Source organism: Neovison vison, chromosome X (assembly GCF_020171115.1).
Source record: "Neovison vison isolate M4711 chromosome X, ASM_NN_V1, whole genome shotgun sequence".
Taxonomy (NCBI): Eukaryota; Metazoa; Chordata; class Mammalia; order Carnivora; family Mustelidae; genus Neogale; species Neogale vison.
This window is the reverse complement of record NC_058105.1, coordinates 79,656,939-79,681,499: the sequence shown is the minus strand read 5'-3', so window position 1 is coordinate 79,681,499 and position 24,561 is coordinate 79,656,939. Positions and strand designations below refer to the sequence as shown.

The window sequence follows — 24,561 nt, the reverse complement described above, 5'->3', positions numbered from 1 at the left end:
GTTTTATGCTTCATTTATTGTTCTTTTCTGAACTTCTTTAGGTGTAGGCTTAAGTAGTTTATTTGATATTTTTCTTGCTTCTTGAGGTAGGCCTGTATTGCTAAATAATTCCATCTCGGGACTTCTATTGTTGCATCCCAAAGCTTTAGGACCATGATGTTTTCATTTGCATTTGTTTCCATATATTTTTTTAAAATTTCTTCTTTGATTTCCTTGTTGGCTCAGATGTTTTGTTAGTTATCTAGTTGTGTTCATAGGACAAGGTGAATCTAGGGTCCTTCTCCTTTGCTGCCATCTTCCAAACTCTTCTGCTCTCCTTTGTTAATACTAAAATATCTTTTTTTCCTGTTAAAAATGTGTGACACTTATGTCAAGCAAAATTTATGATAGTATAAATGTATTTATCTGTCTTGTTTTTACACTTAACATTATTACATAAATATTTTTCATGGTCACTGAGAATTATTGAAAAACTTAAATTTTAATATTTAAGTATCATATATTATATATATATATATATATATACATATATATATATACTATAATTTAGCTTTCCAATATTTTCTGTTTAGATTATTTCTGCTTTTCATTGTTATATTTAAATATGGGATGACCTTTGCCCGGTCTCTGATTTTCTGGTGATAGAGATATTTATACTCACATTTGCACTTTTTACCTGGTTATCAGTATGGGAAAGCACCTTGGCCTCTGTGAAATTACATCCCTAACCTGGGAGTCCTTATCATTTTGCTCTGATTAACCAAGAAAACAGGCAGTAGAGTGTATGGATTAAACAGGGATGCTTATAGGAGAGAAAAAGAAGTAATATATTTGAGAGGCCATGACATGGAAGGAATAGCCTTGTTTTGTGTTTCTTCAGAGGTCAGTCCCAGGACTAATAGGTAGAATTCTTAAGGAGGCATTTTACAGTTCAAAATAATTAAGCTTATTTTTATATACTGCTTACTCTGCATCAAATACAGTTCTAAGTATGTTGCATGTCCAACTACTATGTTAAACATAATCCTCTGAATATCCTATGACATAGGTACAATTATTATTGCTATATTATACAGACACCAAACCCCAGATATGTTAAATAACGTGTCCAAAGTCAAACAGCTAGTAAATGGTAAAGCCAATATGTGCACCCAGCCATTATGTCTCTTAAGTATGCCATTCTACAAACTTTTATTGGGTACTTATCATACAATAAGCACTATGCTGAGAGTTAAAAGTATAAAGATGATTGGAACTACTGATGATTGAACTCCTGACTTTAAGGATCTGACAGTCAAATGTATGAGACTGCCATATAAAAGGATAGGTATACTATAATGTGGTCAGCTTCATGACAGAAATATATCAAAGTGCTATAAGGACTAGAAAAGGGCCCCTCTGCCCAAAATGGAAGTTCAAGGAAAACTTCCTGTTGAAGTAGATTCAGAAAGAGTATAAAATTTCATGTGAGCCCAGTGGACAACTTCTTTGTACTATTAGTGATTGTGCCATAGGAACAAGGAGTAGGAGGAAGGCATGCTATATATTTATTGATTCCTGGGTTAAAACTTCTCTAAGCCAAGGTGACTAATAAAGGAACTCCTGAATCGGGAGGAGAATTGCATTCAGTCTTTGTTTCCTAAAGTTTAATTACTTATATTTCACCTTCATGACTTTATCTATGTGTCACTTGTACCATTACATACTTAATATGGTTCCTTAAATAAACTGATTTATTTTACTAAATTTATCTTTTTTACTAAAATTATAGTTTATAATAATTTACTAATTTATTTTACTAAAATTATCTAAAGTAGCACCTCCATCCATGTCACTGCAAATGACAAGATTTTATTATTTTTATGGCTGAGTAATATTTCATTGTATAAATGTACCTCATCTTCTTTACCCACTTATTAGTTGATGACACTTGGGCTGTTTCCACACTTTGACTCTTGCAGATAATGCTGCTATAAACAGACAGGAAACAACATGTGTTGGAGGGGATGTGGAGAAAGGGGAACCGTCTTCCTCTGTTGGTGGGAATGCAAGTTCGTGCAGCCTCTTTGGAAAACAGTGTGGCGATTCCTCAAGAAATTAAAAATAGAACTTCCCTATGACTCTGCCATTGCACTTCTGGGTATTTACCCCAAAGATACAGATGTCGTGAAAAGAAGGGCCATCTATATCCCAATGTTTATAGCAGCAATGGCCACGGTCGCCAAACTGTGGAAAGAACCGGGATGCCCTTCAACGGACAAATGGATAAGGAATATGTAGTCCATATACACTATGGAGTATTATGCCTTCATCAGAAAGGATGAATACCCAATTTTTGTAGCAACATGGATGGGACTGGAAGAGATTATGCTGAATGAAATAAGTCAAGCAGAAAGAGTCAATTATCATATGGTTTCACTTATTTGTGGAGCATAACAAATAGCATGGAGGACAAGGGGAGATGAGAAGGGGAAGGGAGTTGAGGGAAATTGGAAGGGGAGGTGAACCATGAGAGACTATGGACTCTGAAAAACAATCTGAGCATTTTAAAGGGGCAGGGGGGTGGGAGGTTGGGGGAACCAGGTGGTGGGTATTAGAGAGGGCATGGATTGCATGGAGCTCTGGGTGTGGTGCAAAAACAATGAATACTGTTACGCTGAAAAGAAATAAATAATTTAAAAAAATAATTAAAAAAAATTTTAAAGTCTTAAAAATAAATAAATAATAGCACTATCATAAATAGAAAGTAAGTTTACTTTCTATAAATAGAAGACAAGCATTAAAATAAATGCATACTATTAGAAAATACATATCTGTGCACCAAGATATTCCTTATTCCACTATTAGTATGCATACCACATGTTGAAAAATACTAGATGAGGGGTGCCTGGGTGACTCAGTGGGTTAAAGCCTCTGCCTTCGGCTCAGGTCATGATCCCAGGGTCCTGGGATTGAGCCCCACGTCGGGCTCTCTGCTCAGCAGGGAGCCTGCTTCCTCCTCTCTCTCTGCCTGCCTCTCTGCCTCCTTGTGATCTCTGTCTGTCAAATAAATAAATAAAATCTTTAAAAAAGAAAAATACTAGATGATATAAGCTCTTCAGGCCCTTCCCACAACATTTAGTCCTTAGGTGAATATCTCTTGTATCCAATCTCTTATTTTCAGCATATTTGTGTGTATTCTTTTCACTTTGTGTATATTGTTTCAACCTGTTGTTCACATTGTCCTAATAATTTCAGATTTGTGTTTTGACCATGTAAATATGTGTAATTGAGTATATCCCCATTATACACTAATTGGACTTTCTTCCCAGATGAAATCATTTATCTCACCTTAAGAAGTGAATTACTACCGCTAATCTCTCTGCCTTAGTGTTTTAAATTCACTGCTAGCCTGACTTAAGAAGGTGAGGTACTGTCATTGCAGCTTCATGGCTAAATGTTCCAGCTATAGTTGTGAGATTGACCTGAAGGGAAGGACTACTACAACACAGAAGCTGAGGAAGGAAAGAATAAGGGTGCAGCATTTCATTATGTGTGTTAGTGGAAAGATTTTAAGAAAGCACCAAAGAGGGCGCCTGGGTGGCTCAGTGGGTTAAGCTGCTGCCTTCAGCTCAGGTCATGATCTCAGGGTCCTGGGATCGAGTCCCACATCGGGCTCTCTGCTCAGCAGGGAGCCTGCTTCCTCCTCTCTCTCTCTCTGCCTGCCTCTCTGCCTACTTGTGATCTCTCTCTGTCAAATAAATAAATAAAATCTTTAAAAAAAAAAAAAAAGAAAGCACCAAAGACATAATGCCCTACTTCTTTCTTTTTTCCATTTTATTTTCTGAGGGAATTGATGAGACTACAATGGGCAGAAGGGTGAAAACCAAACTCCCATTGGTTTGGGTAGCAGTGGGAAATGGACACAGCTCCTCTGTTAAGGATGTGAGAGCTGCTTGTGATAATGCAAGGATGATAAGCACGAACCTGTCTTTTGGTGACCTGCAGGGCCTGGTGATTAAGTAGCCCAGTGATAAAGAAGTCTCTGTTCTCAAAAAAAAAAAAGTTCATGTTTTCTTTACACATTTCCTTAGACAATCATATATTTATCTGTTTAATATGAAGCAAGAATGCAAATATTTTTCTTTCACACTAAATAGGATCCTTCCCTGACTCAGGAATATACATTTTGGGAAGCAGGCCAAGCATGTTATTCTTTTCCTGCAGATGAGGCTGAGACTCCCAGTTTTTCTGGTTTGGCTTGTTTGCTAATTATAAAGCCTCTTCTCTCCTCTAGATGATATCATCTAGATCTTGTGCAAAAAATCCATGTATACACACCTCCTAGCCCCAACACACACACACACACACACACACACACACACACACCACTAGTCAAGGTCTTTGCTCATAAAATTATCAGCCTGAGTACAACCAAACTTGTGAAAGTTAGCAGGCCTGCTAAAGCTTGCCTGGGATGTTGCTCTGCCAGGAGAATTTCATACCCTGTTCATTTGCTGCATGCCCACTGGCCATTCCTAAGCTGAATTTAATCACATATCTGAACGTCTCAATTAAGCAGTTTAGCTATTAATTTTTATAAGTTGGTTTATTCATATATGCAAGGATGGGAGTTATGGAAAACATGGAGACATGTTCCCAATACCAATGGCCAGAAAGAGATGCCATGGCTAGTAGATTTAAGAGCTGCCATTGCTAAGAATAATGATTATCCTTTATTGAATGCTTTCTTTCTTTATGCTGGCCACCGTGCTTTGTAGGCTATAATCTCATCAGCAGCAGCTCCAGGTTTTGTGAGGCTGGAAGCTTATATTACCTTGGAGACCCTCTTTAAGAAAAACACAATGGTCCATCCCAGAATCCTGAAAAGAGCTCATTCAAATGAGGGGTCCTGAAATTCAAGCTTCATTAATTTCACTGTAAAGCCACTTCTGCATCTCATTTAATCATTTTAACAACTCTGAGAAAGAAGTACTGGTACTAGCAGTATACCTTTAAAAAAGATAGACAAGGAAATTGACTTATATAGAAGTACAGTCACTTACTCAATGTTTTATAGCTTGTAAGTTGTCATCGTTTTTCTCTCACAATCACCTTCTAGGTTTTCTCCTCCTCATCTAACTAGATTCCTTCTCCAAAATATCGTTTATCTTTTTCTGGCAATAAACTTAGCACTGTCCTCTGGCATGTGTGGGGAACTTAATACTTGTTCAATGTTAGCAGAAGGGTAAAAACTCCTAGCTGAGCCCTCAGGAGGAATTTCCCTCTGGGGAACTGCAGAGCAAGAATAAAGTGAGTGAGGAGGACAATTTGTTCCTATTAGATCTGAACTATGCATTGGTTTTAGTTACAATTTTGTTGTTCCATGAACAACAGTAGTTAAGAATTCAGACTTTTCTGGTTATATATTTCTTGACTTCCTCTTGTCCTCAGACCAGCTCCATCCTGCTGAGCCCCTTGATTCCCCTCACTCGCCCCACCCTTCCTCAGTTTACCCTATTCTGCTAATAGGGTAAACTTCCTTCAGTTTACCCTGTATTTTTCTCAACCACAGCTTCCTAAGCCTTCTTTGGTGGCTTTTGTTTTACTATAAGCTGGGAGGGTGGAGTCCACTTTCTGAGGCATTTCCTCCTCTCTCTAGCCCTCAGACTGGGCTCCACCCTAGTAGTTTGTTAGCTGGCTTCCCCCTCCCCCCAAAAAAGGAAGGAGAAGCAGGAGGATAAGAGGAGGGAAAAGCAAGAAGAGCATCTTGTGGGCCCTTACACATGGGGTATCTGCATATCTCTTAGCTGTTATTCATTAGGTTCCTTGCTTAATTTAACTCTTATATTCCTCATCTGATTCTTTGGGTATAGAGGAAAGCACAGGCTGTTACTTTAAGCATACATTCTCCCTAAGGCTTAGGATGGGATGGAAGGATATAAAGATATTGCAAGTCACTATTTGTTTTTTTTTTAAGATTTTATTTATTTATTTGACAGACAGACATTACAAGTAGATAGGCAGGCAGAGAGAGAGAGGGAAGCAGGCTCCCTGCTGAGCCGAGAGCCCGATGTGGGGCTCGATCCAAGGACCCTGAGATCAGGACCTGAGCCGAAGGCAGAGGCTTTAACCCACTGAGCCACCCAGGCACCCCCACTATTTGGTTTATTTTTTTAAGACATCTAATCCAAAAGAGAGCCTGTGGTACTTCCTAGGAGAGGAAAACTGATCACAACTTCTAGTTCTTCATACCTCCTCTCCCACATCCTTTCCTGTGACTTATACAACACCAGCCACATGGCAATTACTGACATGTCAAGAGGCAAAGTGTAAATGCAAAGTTCTGCCTTTGCCCTTAACTAGGGTCATGAGGTACACAGCTCCCTGTGAGCTATCTTTGAGTCCTAATTTGAGACAGAAGCCAGTTCTAAAAGACTAGAGGGAAATATGGACTAATGTGCTGTTTGGTGAACTACCTTTATTGGAGGATCTTGCAAAGACAAATGTTCTCCTCTCTCCTCCTAATAGCATGGTTCTTGATATAACAAAAATATCCACAATACCCATTTTGTTGACTAAATGGATAGAAGAATGGATAGGGAAAAATATTAGGTTTGTTTTCCAAGTTTCAATAACTTATGTTTTACAAAAACTGAATTTTCCATCTGAGGTTTTAGTTTTCCTCACAAATAAAGTTGAGGCAGTATTACTAAAAAGCAACAAAAAGGGCTTAAAATAAATTATAGAAAGATTGTTAAGAATATAAACTGTTTAGCTATCTGCAAATGAATATGGATTGAGAAGTTTTTCCAGATTCCACAAGGAACTCTTTATGACCCTGAGGCACACCTAGCTTAAACTGGGAAATTTATTGGCTACTCTGAAATTTTTCTTCAGTTTTATGCTGATTTTCATCTGCACATCACAAAAATGCATGAATTCTTGCTATAAACAGTTCAATGTCCTTTCATGCACTTGAATCTAAGAGAAAACTTTCTAGTGTTGCTGAAAATATCATTAGTTGGAGTAGTAGGAATCCTATGTCAAGAACTGCACAAATTTTATACATTGAGATACTAAATCTCCATGGGATAAAGTGATTAATTTTTACTTTATTTTATTTTTTAAAAATATTTTATTTATTTATTTGACACAGAAAGAGAGAAATCACAAGTAGGCAGAGAGGCAGAGAGAGAGGGGGAAGCAGGCTCCCCACTGAGCAGAGAACCAGATGTGGGGCTCAATCCCAGGACTCTGAGATCATGACCTGAGCCAAAGGCAGAGGCTTAACCCACTGAGCCACCCAGGCGCCCAAGTGATTAATTTTTAAAGAATGTGTGTGGAAAGTTGTACATTTGTCTACATGGTTCCATGTCAAAACATCTTACCTTGTAAGCTAAGCAGATGGTGGAAAAATACGGTATAGCAAGATAGGAAGTTCTTTATAAAACCCCTACCACACGGATATTCTTTTATTCAATAGGGATATGTTTCATTCAACAAGGCCATATTCATGTTACTTAATCTCTGTCCCTTAGTTTCCTCATCTGTAAAATGGGGATAGTAAAAATACCTACCTATAGGTGGTGAGAAGGATTCAATGACTATATGTGTATATAAAATATATATGTATATACATGTCTACATATACATGTATGAGAGAAAGGGAGAGAGACTATGCTTAGAATAGAGCTTGGCACATAGTTAATCCTCAATAACTATTATTATTGTGAATAATAACACTGGGTACCCAGGTTATGGAAATGATGATGCCTAACCTCAGGAACTTTAGAGTCTAGTAGAGGGAGGCAATTATATCAACAAATATGTGCCATGAGGTAGAGAAGAGCACAGAAGCAGCAATGGTTAGTTTTGCATGAAGGAATTAAGAAAGGAAAGGAGATGATCTTCAATTAGTCCTTTCAACGAGGTGGATAGAAATCTTAGGCCATTTCAGACAAAGAAAGCAAGAGGTAGGTAGATTCCAGATCACAGCAAATTAAAGATAAGTCTCAGTGTGCTGCTTTAGATGTCAAGGTGCATGTTGATTCCATTCAAGTAGTTAGCAGGTGAACTATAGCGGGGAGAACAGAGAATTTGGGACACACTAAGAGAAGATAAGATGATTAGAAGACGTTCAGATAGAAATATTAAGCAAGTGGGCATATATGTGTTGGGAAGTCCTGGGCCCTGAATCTCAGTTTCCTTGTTTGAAAAAAAAAAATAAACTTGGAGAGTGTAATACTACTTACTTTCCAGGGTTGTTATCAGAAATAAATGAGAAATGGGATGCCTGGGTAGCTCAGTTGGTTAAGCTTCTGCCTTCAGCTTAGGTCATGATCCCAGGGTCCTGGGATGAGTCCCACATCTGTTTCCTTGCTCAGCGGGGAGCCTGCTTCTCCCTCTTCTTCTGCCTGCCACTCCCCCTGCTTATCTGCGCTTTCTCTCTCTCTCTCTTTTTCCCTAATAAATAAATAAAATAATAAATAAATCTTAGAGGGAAAAAAAAGGAAAGAAATGAGAAATGATGAATGTAAAAGTACATGGCCCAGTGACTTGCCCATATTAGGTACTGAATACACAGTAGCTATCATTATTTATTCGGTTCCTCTGCTTTCTCCCTACCTCTGCTTTGTTTCTTGTCTCTCTGCTCTTCCCTCTCCTTTAAAAGAATTGTGGTGGAGAGGAGGCTGAGCCTGTGGTTACTTGTGACTTCCTGGGCTCCTATTAAAATGAGCTAGAGAAGGGCTTTCAGGCAAGGACACAGAAATCCTAGAAATGTGACTGTTATCCTATGGATTCAGCTCTATAGGGATCTTGACCAATGCTTGGCTGAGAGGCAGTCTCAGGGGTTGAGAACTCTAAGAGGTCTGGTATCTGAGATACTAAAAGAGTTTTCTGTTTCCCAATTCTTCAATTCTTCCTTCTCCACCCACTCTTTCACCCTCACCCTCATCCCTTTTCTAGTGTGAGAGAATACTCCAGCTCCCTTCTCCTTTGCTCTTATTTTTCTCCCTTGGAAGATACTGTAACCTCTCTGTCCTTGCTGTTGTCATACAGTTACCATGGAGAGCGGGGAGGGGTAATTATCACTTAGAGTTGCCAGCTTTCTTGCTCTTCCCTTTCCCCATTCCTCTCTTCCTAGAGAACCCCCAACCAAAATCCCCGCAAACCTTTTTCCTTTTTCCCCAGGTGGGTTAGCTTAACCAGAAAGGAAGGAGGTGACTAAGCAGTGTGCTTGTAAGCCTCTTCCTGGGACCGATTAGGAAGTGAAATTGATTCTAGTTATACCCACTGCTTCTAGAGACTCAGACGGGCGCCAAGCGCAAGGCCGGAGCTCCCAGCGCAGCGCCCCGCCCCCCTCCCTTCCTCGTCTCAGCCCCGCCCTTCTCCACCTTCTCGCATTTCACTCTCCTCTAGCTGCCTGCCTGTCCCATTTAAGGATCTCTACCCTCACGGCAGTCGCACCTCTCTCCTCTGGGTCTAGCTGGACTAGAGACAGAATCACTCCATTCATTCAGGTCGCCCAGCGAGCACTTTAGGTTCTGAACTTCTAGAGCACGAGGTCCCTAATGGGACAATTGAGATGCCTTTAAGAAAGCTCGCCTCAGAGAACCCGCACGAATTGTTACCGTTTTTCGCTGAAGCCTCTCCCCTGAGCTGGGTGTACTCTTGTATGTTTGCACCAAACATAGACATTTGATATCCGCCCCCCGGGCTTTTGGCATCAACTGCCACGGTAAAGGGATCTCCCTGAAGTATCTTCTCGTGGATTCCTGTTTTGAAGGAGTCCTTCTCTGCCTCAACTTTGTATTCAAGTAGTATTTGGCTCCTACCCCAGTCCTCTTTCAAAGGGTTTGCGGAGTTCAGAGATGGGTGGAGAGTGGGCTCGGCCCGAACTGAATTAGCAGAGGCGAAAGGGACACGGGGGATCCTCAGCCTTGGCCTCTTGGATCTGGCGAACTCACTTTATTTTTAGCCAAGGAAAATATCTGCATTGGAAGCAGGGGGAAGATTCTTTTTAGGAAAACTGCTTTGCTACCCTACCCCCATGCCCCGAGTTTGGGGTTGAATGCTAGAAGGCTTTGTTTCTCTCTCTCTCTCTCTCTCTCTCTCTCGCTCGCTCGCTCCCCCCCCCACCCCTGAGGGTAGTCCAGCTGTGTCTGAATTGATTCCCTCTGTTCTGACCCTCCTCCCCATTTTCCGGCCGGGAGAAAAAGAGAAGGTGGGGGTTCAGGAAAGAGAAGGCAAGAGCTAGTCCCCCGGTGCGCTGACAGGGGCGGGTGTCAGGGAAACAGCTGTCTTGCGACCAGCTCAGGAGTACTAGCCTCCCAGAGGACAGCATGAGCTCCAGACACTTCAGGAGTCACCAGCTAGCGACATGAACAGTTAAGTGACTCCAGGGTTAGAACTCACGCACTCCTTCCTGTCTCCTGGATCTTAATTCTACCCCGCATCCCCATACCTCTTTAGGTTTTAGCAACTGGGAGGAGGATTGGGGAACGAAGGATATGAACACTATATGGAATCAAATGAAACTCAATGAAGAAATGACTTTGCTAAAGGGCGGAGCAAAGAGGGGCTAGGAGGGGGAGAAGCACTTTGAGGGAGACTCGAGGTAGAAATGAGTGGGGAGCAAGAGTGGATGGATTTGTCCAATTTAATCCGTCCCTGGCTCAGCGCTCTCATTCCTCTTTAAAGAGAGGTTTGTATTTGACTTAACCCTACACAGCCAAGTTGCAGCCGGAGATAATAGAGTTCAGAAGGTCGAAGCTCCTAGGTAACGCCCCTAAACAGTAGCGGGTACCTAGAGATGCTTCAAAAAGGAAAGAGGAGAGGGCAGGGGGTTCAGTTACTAGCAGAGGCTACCGGAAATACTGAGTGGGGCGCGGGGTTGGCGGGGGGCTTGGATGCAGCCCCTGGGTTGGAGCTGCTTTGGGTGTTCGGCTCTTTAATGAGGGGCTGAGCTTGGTTAGAGGAGGAGCCTAGATCCTGCCCGGACTCTTTAAGACTGAACCAAGGAGTTGGTTTCTCTAAGTGGAAGATTGTACAACCTCAGCTGTACTGTTGAGGTTGCTGTTACAAATCGACTTGCAATAGTCACTAGGAAGAGCTGTTCTTTTTATGTTTTTTTTTTTAATTATTATTCTAAGGATTTGAAGAAATATAAATCGCAAAATAAATAAAATTTATTCTTTGGGGAAAAAAATCCTAACAGTCAAGGGATCGGCCCCCTGGGGTGCCTGGGTGGTTCAGTTGGTTAAGTGGGTGCCTTCCACTCAGGTCATGATCCTGGAGTCCTAGAATGGAGGCTGGCATGGGGCTTCTGCTGGGCAGGGAGTCTGCTTCTCCCTCTGACCCTCCCCCTTCTCATGCTCTCTCTCTCAAATAAATAAATAAATCGTTTTTAAAAAAGGGGGAAAGGCCCCCTATTTCCTTTGGCATTGCCTTTATTATAAAGGAAAATATTTATTAAGCACCTATCTAAGGTCACTCAGTGATAATAACTGGACCAAGGGAATAATCTCTACATTTGAGTTTAATACTAATAGAGACTGTGATAGTTTTGGGTAACAGACAGATCTGATTTGAAATCCAATTACCACTGCTTACTAGCTGCATGACCCTAGACACTGCTTTTCTCCTCTAGAGAATGCAGATTGATAATCATTTTATCTCAAAAGATATTTGAGTAGATTAAATAACATAGTGTATGTGACAGAGCCTGCATGTACCTCTTAGTCTTACTTCATTTTCCTATGCAGTTTGAGACGCTTTCTCTGGAGCACTACTGATAGAATTAGTATTTCCCTGGGTTTTTGTTTGTTTGTTTGTTTTGTTTTGTTTTACTAACATATCATGTATTATTTGCTTCAGGGGTACAGGTCTGTAAATCATCAGTCTTACACAATCCACAGCACTCACCCTAGCCCATACCCTCCCCGATGTCCATAACCCAGCCACCCTATGCCTCCCCACACCCAGCAATCCTCTGTTTCCTTGTTTTAAAAACTTGCAGATGGGATGAAAGGAGATCTCAGAAGATTGACTTAGTTTGCCCTAAGGCTGCAACTAGAGCACAGATTTTATTTGCTTCTGATTTAACATTGTTTCCAATGGACTTTATTTTTATTTATTTTTGAGAGAGAGAGAGAGAGAGAGAGAGAGAGAGCAAGCTTGAACATAAGCAAGGGGAGGGGCAGAGAGAGACACAGACTCCCCACTGAGCAGGGAGCCAATGTGGGATTCAATCCTAGGACCCTGGGATCATGAAGCTTAACCAACTGAGCCACCCAGGTGCCCCCCACTGGGCTTCAGTAACTCTGAGAGAAAGGGCCACTAGCCTGCCTTTCACCCTCATTCTTCTGGCAACTTAATCAGGGTGATATAAGTAACAGGACCTTTGGACAGCAGAATCCAGTAACCTACAAATGACCTCTTTCCATTCTTCAGAATTTAGAGGGAACTCTTGTATATGAGGGTTGTTAATCTTTGGTGACTGTTGGGACACAGAGAATGGGCTGGGAATAGTGTCTTCAGGTTAGCTTGGAGGGCAAACAGCAGATGACAGGAAGGAGAGAAATATAAACTGAAGTAAAAGTGACGTGTACATCTCAAGACCAAACTGGTTAACTAACGGCTCTACTTTCAGAGCTCTGGAGAGCTATAGATCCCTCTTATTGGGCATTCAGGATATATTGGAAAGAAAATCGGTTTAAAAATGTGAACTAGATCACCACTACCACTTTCTTCCCCACATCTTTTTAGTATATGCATTTCTGAGATGGGGCCCTTGTTGGTTCAGCTAATTGAATTTCAGTAACCAAGCAAACCAAGCCTGGTCCAGTCATCATTTCTCTCTCCAGATTGTATGTCTGATGGTGGGAAAGATCAACCATTTATTCTTTTTTTTTTCCAATTTATTTATTTTCAGAAAAACAGTATTCATTATTTTTTCACCACACCCAGTGCTCCATGAAAGATGTGCCCTCTATAATACCCACCACCTGGTACCCCAACCTCCCACCCCCCCGCCACTTCAAACCCCTCAGATTGTTTTTCAGAGTCCATAGTCTCTCATGGTTCATCTCCCCTTCCAATTTACCCAAAAGCACATACCCTCCCCAATGTCCATAACCCTACCTCCCTTCTCCCAACCCCCCTCCCCCCAGCAACCCACAATTTGTTTCGTGATATTAAGAGTCACTTATGGTTTGTCTCCCTCCCTATCCCATCTTGTTTCATGGATTCTTCTCCTACCCACTTAAGCCCCCATGCTGCATTACCACTCCCTCATATCAGGGAGATCATATGATAGTTGTCTTTCTCCGCTTGACTTATTTCGCTAAGCATGATACGCTCTAGTTCCATCCATGTTGTCGCAAATGGCAAGATTTCGTTTCTTTTGATGGCTGCATAGTATTCCATTGTATATATATACCAATTCTTCTTGATCCATTCATCTGTTGATGGACATCTAGATTCTTTCCATAGTTTGGCTATTGTGGACATTGCTGCTATAAACATTCGGGTGCACGTGCCCCTTTGGATCACTACGTTTGTATCTTTAGGGTAAATTCCCAGTAGTGCAATTGCTGGGTCATAGGGCAGTTCTATTTTCAACATTTTGAGGAACCTCCATGCTGTTTTCCAGAGTGGTTGCACCAGCTTGCATTCCCACCAACAGTGTAGGAGGGTTCCCCTTTCTCCGCATCCTCGCCAGCATCTGTCATTTCCTGACTTGTTGATTTTAGCCATTCTGACTGGTGTGAGGTGATATCTCATTGTGGTTTTGATTTGTATTTCCCTGATGCCGAGTGATATGGAGCACTTTTTCATGTGTCTGTTGGCCATCTGGATGTCTTCTTTGCAGAAACGTCTGTTCATGTCCTCTGCCCATTTCTTGATTGGATTATTTGTTCTTTGGGTGTTGAGTTTGTTAAGTTCTTTATAGATTTTGGACACTAGTCCTTTATCTGATATGTCGTTTGCAAATATCTTCTCCCATTCTGTCAGTTGTCTTTTGGTTTTGTTAACTGTTTCCTTTGCTGTGCAAAAGCTTTTGATTTTGATGAAATCCCAAAAGTTCATTTTTGCCCTTCTTCCCTTGCCTTTGGTGATGTTCCTAGGAAGATGTTGCTGCGGCTGAGGTTGAAGAGGTTGCTGCCTGTGTTCTCCTCAAGGATTTTGATGGATTCCTTTCTCACATTGAGGTCCTTAATCCATTTTGAATCTATTTTTGTGTGTGGTGTAAGGAAATAGTCCAATTTCATTTTTCTGCATGTGGCTGTCCAATTTTCCCAACACCATTTATTGAAGAGGCTGTCTTTTTTCCATTGGACATTCTTTCCTGCTTTGTCGAAGATTAGTTGACCATAGAGTTGAGGGTCTATTTCTGGGCTCTCTATTCTGTTCCATTGGTCTATGTGTCTGTTTTTGTGCCAGTACCATGCTGTCTTGATGATGACAGCTTTGTAATAAAGCTTGAAATCCGGAATTGTGATGCCACCAACTTTGGCTTTGTTTTTCAATATCCCTTTGGCTATTCGAGGTCTTTTCTGGTTCCATATAAATTTTAAAATTATTTGTTCCATTTCTTTGAAAAAGATGGATGGTACTTTGATAGGAATTGCATTAAATGTGTAGATTGCTTTAGGTAGCATAGACATTTTCACAATATTTATTCTTCCAATCCAGGAGCATGGAACATTTTTCCATTTCTTTGTGTCTTCCTCAATTTCTTTCATGAGTACTTTATAGTTTCCTGAGTATAGATTCTTAGCCTCTTTGGTTAGGTTTATTCCTAGGTATCTTATGGTTTGGGGTGCAATTGTAAATGGGATTGACTCCTTAATTTCTCTTTCTTCTGACTTGTTGTAGGTTTAGAGAAGTGCAACTGATTTCTGTGCATTGATCTTATATCCTGACACTTTACTGAATTCCTGTATAAGTTCTAGCAGTTTTGGAGTGGAGTCTTTTGGGTTTTCCACATAGAGTATCATATCATCTGCGAAGAGTGATAATTTGACTTCTTCTTTGCCGATTTGGATGCCTTTAATTTCCTTTTGTTGTCTGATTGCTGAGGCTAGGACTTCTAGTACTATGTTGAATAGCAGTGGTGATAATGGACATCCCTGCCGTGTTCCTGACCTTAGTGGAAAAGCTTTCAGTTTTTCTCCATTGAGAATGATATTTGCAGTGGGTTTTTCATAGATGATTTGATGATATTGAGGTATGTGCCCTCTATCCCTACACTTTGAAGGGTTTTGATCAGGAAGGGATGCTGTACTTTGTCAAATGCTTTTTCAGCATCTATTGAGAGTATCATATGGTTCTTGTTCTTTCTTTTATTGATGTGTTGTATCACATTGACTGATTTGCGGATGTTGAACCAACCTTGCAGCCCAGGGATAAATCCCACTTGGTCGTGGTGAATAATCCTTTTAATGTACTGTTGAATCCTATTGGCTAGTATTTTGGTGAGAATTTTTGCATCTGTGTTCATCAAGGATATTGGTCTATAGCTCTCTTTTTTGATGGGATCCTTGTCTGGTTTTGGGATCAAGGTGATGCTGGCCTCATAAAATGAGTTTGGGAGTTTTCCTTCCATTTCTATTTTTTGGAACAGTTTCAGGAGAATAGGAATTAGTTCTTCTTTAAATGTTTGGTAGAATTCCCCCGGGAAGCCATCTGGCCCTGGGCTTTTGTTTGTTTGGAGATTTTTAATGACTGTTTCAATCTCCTTACTGGTTATGGGTCTGTTCAGGCTTTCTATTTCTTCCTGGTTCAATTTTGGTAGTTTATATGTTTCTAGGAATGCATCCATTTCTTCCAGATTGTCAAATTTGTTGGCGTAGAGTTGCTCATAGTATGTTCTTATAATAGTTTGTATTTCTTTGGTGTTAGTTGTGATCTCTCCTCTTTCATTCATGATTTTATTTATTTGGGTCCTTTCTCTTTTCTTTTTGATAAGTCTGGCCAAGGGTTTATCAATTTTATTAATTCTTTCAAAGAACCAGCTCTTAGTTTGGTTGATTTATTCTATTGTTTTTTTGGTTTCTATTTCATTGATTTCTGCTCTGATCTTTATGATTTCTCTTCTCCTGCTGGGCTTAGGGTTTCTTTCTTGTTCTTTCTCCAGTTCCTTTAGGTGTAGGGTTAAGTTGTGTACCTGAGACCTTTCTTGTTTCTTGAGAAAAGCTTGTACCGCTATATATTTTCCCCTCAGGACTGCCTTTGTTGTCCCACAGATTTTGAACCGTTGTATTTTCATCTTCATTTGTTTCCATGATTTTTTTCAATTCTTTAATTTCCCGGTTGACCCATTCATTCTTTAGAAGGATGCTGTTTAGTCTACATGTATTTGTGTTCTTTCCAAACTTCCTCTTGTGGTTGAGTTCTAGCTTCAGAGCATTGTGGTCTGAAAATATGCAGGGAATGATCCCAATCTTTTGATACTGGTTGAGTCCCGATTTAGGACCGAGGATGTGATCTATTCTGGAGAATGTTCCATGTGCACTAGAGAAGAATGTGTATTCTGTTGCTTTGGGATGAAATGTTCTGAATATATCTGTGATGTCCATCTCATCCAGTGTATCATTTAAGGCCTTTATTTCCCTGTTGATTTTTTGCTTGGATGATCTGTCCATTTCAGTGAGGGGAGTGTTAAAGTCCCCTACTATTATTGTATTATTGTTGATGTGTTTCTTTGATTTTGTTATTAATTGGTTTATATAGTTGGCTGCGCCCACGTTGGGGGCATAGATATTTAAAATTGTTAGATCTTCTTGTTGGACAGACCCTTTGAGTATGATATAGTGTCCTTCCTCATCTCTTATTATAGTCTTTGGCTTAAAATCTAATTGATCTGATATAAGGATTGCCACTCCTGCTTTTTTCTGATGTCCATTAGCATGGTAAATTCTTTTCCACCCCCTCACTTTAAGTCTGGAGGTGTCTTCGGGATTAAAATGAGTTTCTTGGAGGCAACATATAGATGGGTTTTGTTTTTTTATCCATTCTGATACCCTGTGTCTTTTGATTGGGGCATTTAGCCCATTAACATTCAGGGTAACTATTGAGAGATATGATTTTAGTGCCATTGTATTGCCTGTAAGGTGACTGTTTCTATATATTGTCTCTGTTCCTTTCTGATCTACCACTTGTAGGCTCTCTCTTTGCTTAGAGGACCCCTTTCAGTATTTCCTATAGAGCTGGTTTGGTGTTTGCAAATTCTTTCAGTTTTTGTTTGTCCTGGAAGCTTTTAATCTCTCCTTCTGTTTTCAATGATAGCCTAGCTGGATATAGTATTCTTGGCTGCATGTTTTTCTCATTTAGTGCTCTGAAAATATCATGCCAGCTCTTTCTGGCCTGCCAGGTCTCTGTGAATAAGTCAGCTGCCAATCGAATACTTTTACCATTGTCTGTTACAGACTTCTTTTCCCGGGTTGCTTTCAGGATTTTCTCTTTGTCACTAAGGCTTGTAAATTTTACTATTAGGTGACGGGGAGTGGGCCTATTCTTATTGATTTTGAGGGGCGTTCTCTGAACCTCCTGAATTTTGATGCTCGTTCCCTTTGCCATATTGGGGAAATTCTCCCCAATAATTCTCTCCAGTATACCTTCTGCTCCCCTCTCTCTTTCTTCTTCTTCTGGAATCCCAATTATTCTAATGTTGTTTCGTCTTATGGTGTCACTTATCTCTCGAATTCTCCCCTCATTGTCCAGTAGCTGTTTGTCCCTCTTTTGCTCAGCTTCTTTATTCTCTGTCATTTGGTCTTCTATATCGCTAATTCTTTCTTCTGCCTCATTTATCCTAGCAGTGAGAGCCTCCATTTTTGATTGAACCTCATTAATAGCATTTTTGATTTCAACTTGGTTATATTTTAGTTCTTTTATTTCTCCAGAAAGGGCTTTTATATCTCTGGAGAGGGTTTCTCTAATATCTTCCATGCCTTTTTCAAGCCCGGCTATAACCTTGAGAATTGTCATTTTGAACTCTAGATCTGACATATTACCAATGTCTGTATTGATTAGGTCCCTAGCCTTCGGTACTGCCTCTTGTTCTTTTTTTTGTTGTGAATTTTTCCGCCTTGTCATTTTGTCCAGCTAAGAGTATATGAAGGAGCAAGTAAAATACTAAAAGGGTGGCAACAATCCCAGGAAAATATGCTTTAACCAAATCAGAAGAGATCCCAAATTGTGAGGGGGTATTTCTCCCCCCTCACGATTGGGTGAGAGATCTCTCATTGGGATCTCCTTTGATTGGGATCTCCCAATCTCTTCTGATTGGGATCTCCCAATCTCTTCTGATTGGGATCTCTTCTGATTTGGGGATAAAAAGAGGTTCAAAAAGAAAGAAGGAAAAAAAGAAAAAAAGAATTAAAAAAAAGAGATTGAATTAAAAATTCAATCAAGAATTTAAAAAAGAATTAAGAAAAAAAAAGATTGAAGAGATTAGGATCTCTTCTGATTTGGGGATAAAAAGAGGTTCAAAAAGAAAGAAAGAAAAAAAGAAAAAAAAGAAAAAAAAAGAAAATGAATAAACAAAAGTATAAAAAAGAAAAATATATATATATATTAGATAATCTAGTTAAAAAACGTTAAAAAAGAAAAGGGTAAAAGTTATAAAAAATTTTAGCAGAAGAAGAGAAAAAAATGAAAAAGAAAAAAATTAAATTAACTGCAAGACTAAAAAATCACTGGCAGAAAGCCATTAGTTCCGTGGTTTGTTTTCTCCTCCTCTGGAATTCTGCTGCTCTCTCCTTGGTATTGAAACTGCACTCCTTGGTAGGTGAACTTGGTCTTGCCTGGATTTCTTGTTGATCTTCTGGGGGAGGGGCCTGGTGTAGTGATTCTCAAGTGTTTTTGCCCCAGGCGGAATTACACTGCCCTTACCAGGGGCCGGGCTGAGTGATCTGCTCGGCTTTGCTTTCAGGAGCTTTTGTTCCCTGAGCGCTTTCCGTAGAGTTCTGGAGGACGGGAACACAAATGGCAGCCTCATGGTCTCCGGCCCGGAGGAGCCGAGAGCCCAGGGCCCCGCTCCCCTGTGCGCCCTCAGTGAACAGCTCCCAGTAACTCTCGTCTGCCTAACCTCTGGCCGCGCTCCAAGCTCACCGAGCTTGCGACCGGTTCAAGGCAACTCCGAGCTGCGAGCTTACTGTCGGCTCTGTCTCTGCAGCCGGCTTTCCCGTTCCAATATCCGCAAGCTCTGCGACACTCAGACACCCCCGATCCTTCTGTGATCCCGCGGGACCTGAGGTCACGCCGATCCCGTGTGGGCTTCGCCCCGGTTTAGCCTCCGGAGCGATGTCCCTCAGCGGAACAGACTTTTAAAAGTCCTGATTTTGTGCTCCGTTGCTCCGCCGCTTGCCGGGAGCCGGCCCCTCCCCCCGGGGTCTATCTTCCCGTCGCTTTGGATTCACTTCTCCGCCAGTCCTACCTTTCAGAAAGTGGTTGTTTTTCTGTTTCTAGAATTGCTGTTCTTCTTCTCTTCGATCTGCCGATGGATTTGCAGGTGTTTGCAATCTTTAGATAAGCTCTCTAGCTGATCTCCTGCTAGCTGAGGTAGTCTCAGCCTGCTACTTCTCCGCCATCTTGACTCCTCTCAACCATTTATTCTTTATCTTTCTGGCAGGGGCATCATTATTATTTGACACATTTATATATTCACCCTTGTCTTGAGTCAGTTGTAGTCTATTACTTCGCTTTAATGACCAATGAGAAGATTGCTTTTGGCTATGTAATTCATTTGGCAAATATGTGTTGGCATACTATGTGTCAGGCACTATAAAGTTTATTAAAAATTCGTTGTCTATTCCTTGTTAAATATTTTAATGTCTTAAGTCTTAAATGTCTATAGTGTCTTTTTTGCCTGCTCCCTCCCATCTAAACCTCAGTTTTCCTTCAGGTCCTATTTTAGTCCTTGGCCCCCACATCAAGCCTTACTTATCTCCTCAGCTGTTCATTAGACATTGTACATCACTGTTCTGCTCAGTTGATATTTACCATAAATGAACTTATAATGTCCTTATATTCATCACTTTTTCCCTAAAACAATATTTATATTATTCTTTCAGTTATTAATCCCAAATCAAATGCCATTCATATGAAACTTTACCTGATCCTTGCATATAGAAATAAAGTCGTTTGAGTTTCCATATCACTTTACCTGCATTATCTGAAATGTGCACTACTCTCTTCCCTGTATTATGGTCACTTGTGTACATGTCTAAGCCCCTACCCCCTTTTCAGACAGAAAAAGGACCAGTACTATGATTGTATCTTCAAAACACCCAATTATCTTTCCAGTGTAAGCACTTGGTACATATTTTTAGATAATCTCCTAAGATTTAGCTCCATAAAGTCATGTTTTTGTCAATGAAGGAAATTTTGATTGGGATTATTGATCTATATGATCATCTAGTACAATCACCATCTTATTACTCAGTACAGTGGGAATGAGTAACTGTCATACCAAGTTCAACTAGTTTACAAAAAAGTAAACTCGAAAGTATGAGAACTTGTTTAACTACTTTCTGATGCTCATATAATCATGTTTTCAGGTTTTGGATTTTTAAAAGATTTATTTATTTACTTATTAGAGGGAAAGAGAGAGAAAGGCCAGAGGGAGGGGGAGAGAGAATCTCCAGCAGATTCCCTGCTGAACTCGGAGCCTGAGGTGGGCCTAGATCTCAGGACCCTGAGATTATGACCTGAGCCAAAACCAAGAGTCAGAGGCTTAATTGAATGAGCCACCCAGGCACTCCTCCATTTGGATTTTATACCTGAACTTGGGTTTCTGATGTATATATTATTCCCAGCTCACCTTCATTGTGTAAGCTTAGTTTCCTCACCTCTAAACTAATATGGTAATTTGTAATTATAAACAATGTAAGTAAAAGATTGGACCCAGTGTCTGAATTTTAATACATATTTCATAAGTGTAGAGTCTCATCATTTTTGTTACTTTAAGTAATTTATTTTATATAAAAATGTTGCTTGTGTGTTTGGAGAAGGTAGAGTAGTGGGGCAAGATGCTGGATTTAAATATCTGTAACATGCTAGGTGTTCTGTGTAATGAATTAAAAGATACTATCTTGTACTTTGACTAAATATATGTAATGTGGGCAAACTACAGTCTGGGATTATTAAACATTTTAAATTAAGAAGATATAACCTAACTCTATTGCCAAATCCAGGTATTTGATACCAATACAGGAATCAAATCACTAGCATTTTGACCATTTTATTGTATCCTCAAACTCATCATTTCTAAAATAGAATTCATCATCCCTCCTAGACTCTTCCTCCACCCCTCATTCCAAACTTCTTTTCACCTGCCTGGTTGTGCAATGTACCATCATTATAATCTTAACAAGGTTATTTAAGGTCTGCACTTGAGTTTTCTCATTGACAAATTGAGGTTACTAGTAGAAACTACCTCGTAAGGCTGCAGTAAGGAAAAAATATGTTAATTTTATAAAGCACTTAGAAGAATAAATGACAGTGTAGTAAAGAGTGGGGGAAATATGGTTGTCGTGGTTTCCACACTCCATGCTCAAAATGCTAACATCAACTTTTCCCTCTTCTACGGTTTCCTTATCTACCTTGTTGCTAAGGGCTGTTATTTTCTTTTCCCTTTGTATCTACCATCAGTTCCTTTCTTTTTATTCTGACAAAACCTTAACTTAGTCCATAGGTACAAACAATTAGCCTACAGACCAAAAACAGCTCACACACATTTTGTTTGCCCTGAATTGTTAAAAGTTTTATTTAAAAATGTATTTTAAATTGGTAATGCATGCCACATTGCTCAAAAGTCAAAATATACAAAAGGATATACAGTACTGAGTTTCTGTCTTCGTCCTGTGCCCTAGGCATTCATTTAGCCTCACTGGAGGCAACTAAATTTATCTGTTTGTTAGGGATCCTTCCCAAACACTTTATGCATATCAGAAATGAGTAAATGTATACATTTTTTTCTTTCCCTTTACTTTTATACAAATTAAGACTCTCTGAACATTGCTCTACAACTTGCTTTGTCTACTTGAAATATACTTTGGAGACCTTTCCATATCTGATGTAAAGAAATACTAAATTCTTTTGTGTGAATGCATAGTTTTCACTACATTTGACCCTGAACAATGTGGGTTTGAACTGAGTGTGTGTACTTGTGGATGGATTTGGGGGGGGGGATAAATATTGTGTAGTACTATAAAGATATTTTTCTCTTCTTTATGATTTTTTTTAGAGAAAGAGTGAGAGAGAACGATTATGTGCATGAACTAGGGGAGGCAGAGATAGAAGGAGAAAGAATCTTGAGCAGGCTTCATGCTCAGAGTGGAGCCCCAGGCAGGGCTCAATCTCACGACCTTGAGATCACCACCTGAGCCAAAATCAAGAGTTGGACACTCAACTGACTGAGCCACCCAGGTGCCCCCTCTTCCTTATGACTATCATAATACCATTTTCTTTTTTCTAGCTTTATTGTAAGAATTCAATATATAATACATATACAAAATATGTGTCAATCAAATGTTTATACTATTGGTTAGGCTTCTGGTCAACAGTAGACTCTTAGTAGTTAAATTTGGGGGAGTCAAAGTTATATGTATATTTTTGACTGTATAGGGGTCAGCTCCCCTAACTCCCTTATCATTCAAGTTTCAACAGTGTATGGATGAGCTACAATTTATTCAACAGTCCTCTATTAAATAGCATTTATTTCCCAACATTTGCAGTGTTATTTGTAACAGCAATTAAAAAAAAAAACCTTGTGAGTATGTTTATTAGTTTTCTAGGGCTGCTATAACAAAATACCATAAACTAAGAGGCTTAAACAACAGAAACTTATTTTCTTACAGTTCTGGAGGCTGGAAGTCTGAGATCAAGGTGCCAGCATGAACAGGTTCTGGTAAGAACACTTTTCCTGGCATGTGGAAGGCTGTGTTTGCCTTGTATGCTCATGTAACCTTTTCTCTGTGCTTCTGGAGAAAAAGAGTGAGCTCTCTGGTGTCTTTTCATATAAGGACCATAATCCCATTGGATGAGGGCCCTACCCTTATGACCTCTTTTAACCTTAATTACTTCCATGAAGGCCCTGTCTTCAAATATAGTCACATTTGGGGTTAGGGCTTCAACATATGAATTTGGGGGTGAGGGACACAAGTCAGTCTATAGCACCAATATGTCAGTTTGCTCAGACCCATATTTTGAAAAGAAAAGATTGATTACCAGAATTTCAAAACCATATTTTAATTAAACTCAGAATTTCAGCTTCTCTTGAATAATCAGAAGATACTACACCAACATTCCCTCTTACCAACAGTTACATGGAGTTGATGAACTACTCCCTCCTTCCCCTTTTGGACAGGACATGTATTCTCAGTTCATCATATTCTCCATCTGGCTTAGGTAACCTTAATTAACCTGAATGACTCCTATACGTATTGAGTTTGTGAAACTTTTGTAAGCTCTTACCATGATACAAATAGAATATTCTAATAGCTTCTAATTCTACCTTGATAGTTATTGCCTTCTATATTCTGTAGACCGCTGACAGGCTATCTTCCTTAAAACACATTTAAAAATTATGCCATTATCCTTCACTTTGCAACCATTTACTGGATGCCTACAGAATTCTAGGCGTCATGATAGAAGCTGTGGTTAGAGTTGTGAATAATTTAGATGGGACCCTTGCCTTCACAGAATGCAGAGTCTACTTACTCTTCTCTCATTGGATTTCCTTTCTGTCTTTTCTTGACCAATTCTAGATCCTTAAGGCATCTTGCCACAGGTCATTTCTTTGGAATTTTTTCTTACTAGTCCACTTTTAGCTGTCTCCTCTTCTAATTGCTACTCGTGGCCTAAAATCATAATCCAGCACTGCACCATCTATTATCTTGTGACATTTGGTTGCTATTGTTTTATTCTTAGTTTTATCTCATCACATAGATCTGGAATCTTAAATCTCTCTTATTTTCTAAAATAAGAAAAGCATGTACTGTATAAAAAGAATACCCTTTAATCAGCTCGAGCTATTTTCTCTCATTCTAGTATAGACTCCATGTTGTAAGATCTCCCAACTTTTTCAGAAAAGCAATAAACGGATTTACAAAAAAGAAATCTGCTTTGAAAGGTTATTAGCTAATTTGATTTTAATTTTATCATCACTGTGAGATTAAGTCAGCACCTACTATGGGCTTCCAATTTTCTCTATCTGACCTAGAGTGCAAATTCCCTGAGGGTAGAGACCAAGTAGGGACCAGGTAGAAATCTACCATTATCTGCTTTTCCCTCTTACACACATAGTGTCTTTTATAGTGTTAGGTATTTAGTAGGTTCTCTGTAAAGACTTGAATATTATCAGTAAGTTACTCTATAAGTCAACTATAAACTCCAATAATAATATAACAGTCCTGCTGTCTCCAAATTCCTAATGTGTGCCTTTAAAGATAACTGTCAGGACAGCCTTTTCTCTACTTCCTTTTCCCCCAAATGTAACCGTGCAAATTCCTTGACCTAGATCCATTTTTTTTAATTAAAAAAATTGGGGGTGCCTGGGTGGCTCAGTGGGTT

The 24,561-nt window shown here is 39.8% G+C and overlaps 1 protein-coding gene across 3 annotated transcripts in view; it reads left to right on the top strand.

Annotated features, from left to right (window-relative positions):
* KLF8 (Kruppel like factor 8) overlaps positions 1-24,561 on the top strand; it is a 256,081-nt gene that overhangs the window by 111,266 nt on the left and 120,254 nt on the right. Inside the window, exon 1 of one of the 3 annotated variants that reach the window (XM_044234517.1) lies at positions 22,863-22,897. The exons of the other annotated variants lie outside the window; for them this stretch is intronic. The gene's annotated coding sequence lies outside the window, so the exon portion shown is untranslated. Of the gene's footprint in view, positions 1-22,862; positions 22,898-24,561 lie in introns of those variants that run through there. 3 annotated transcript variants of the gene reach the window in all.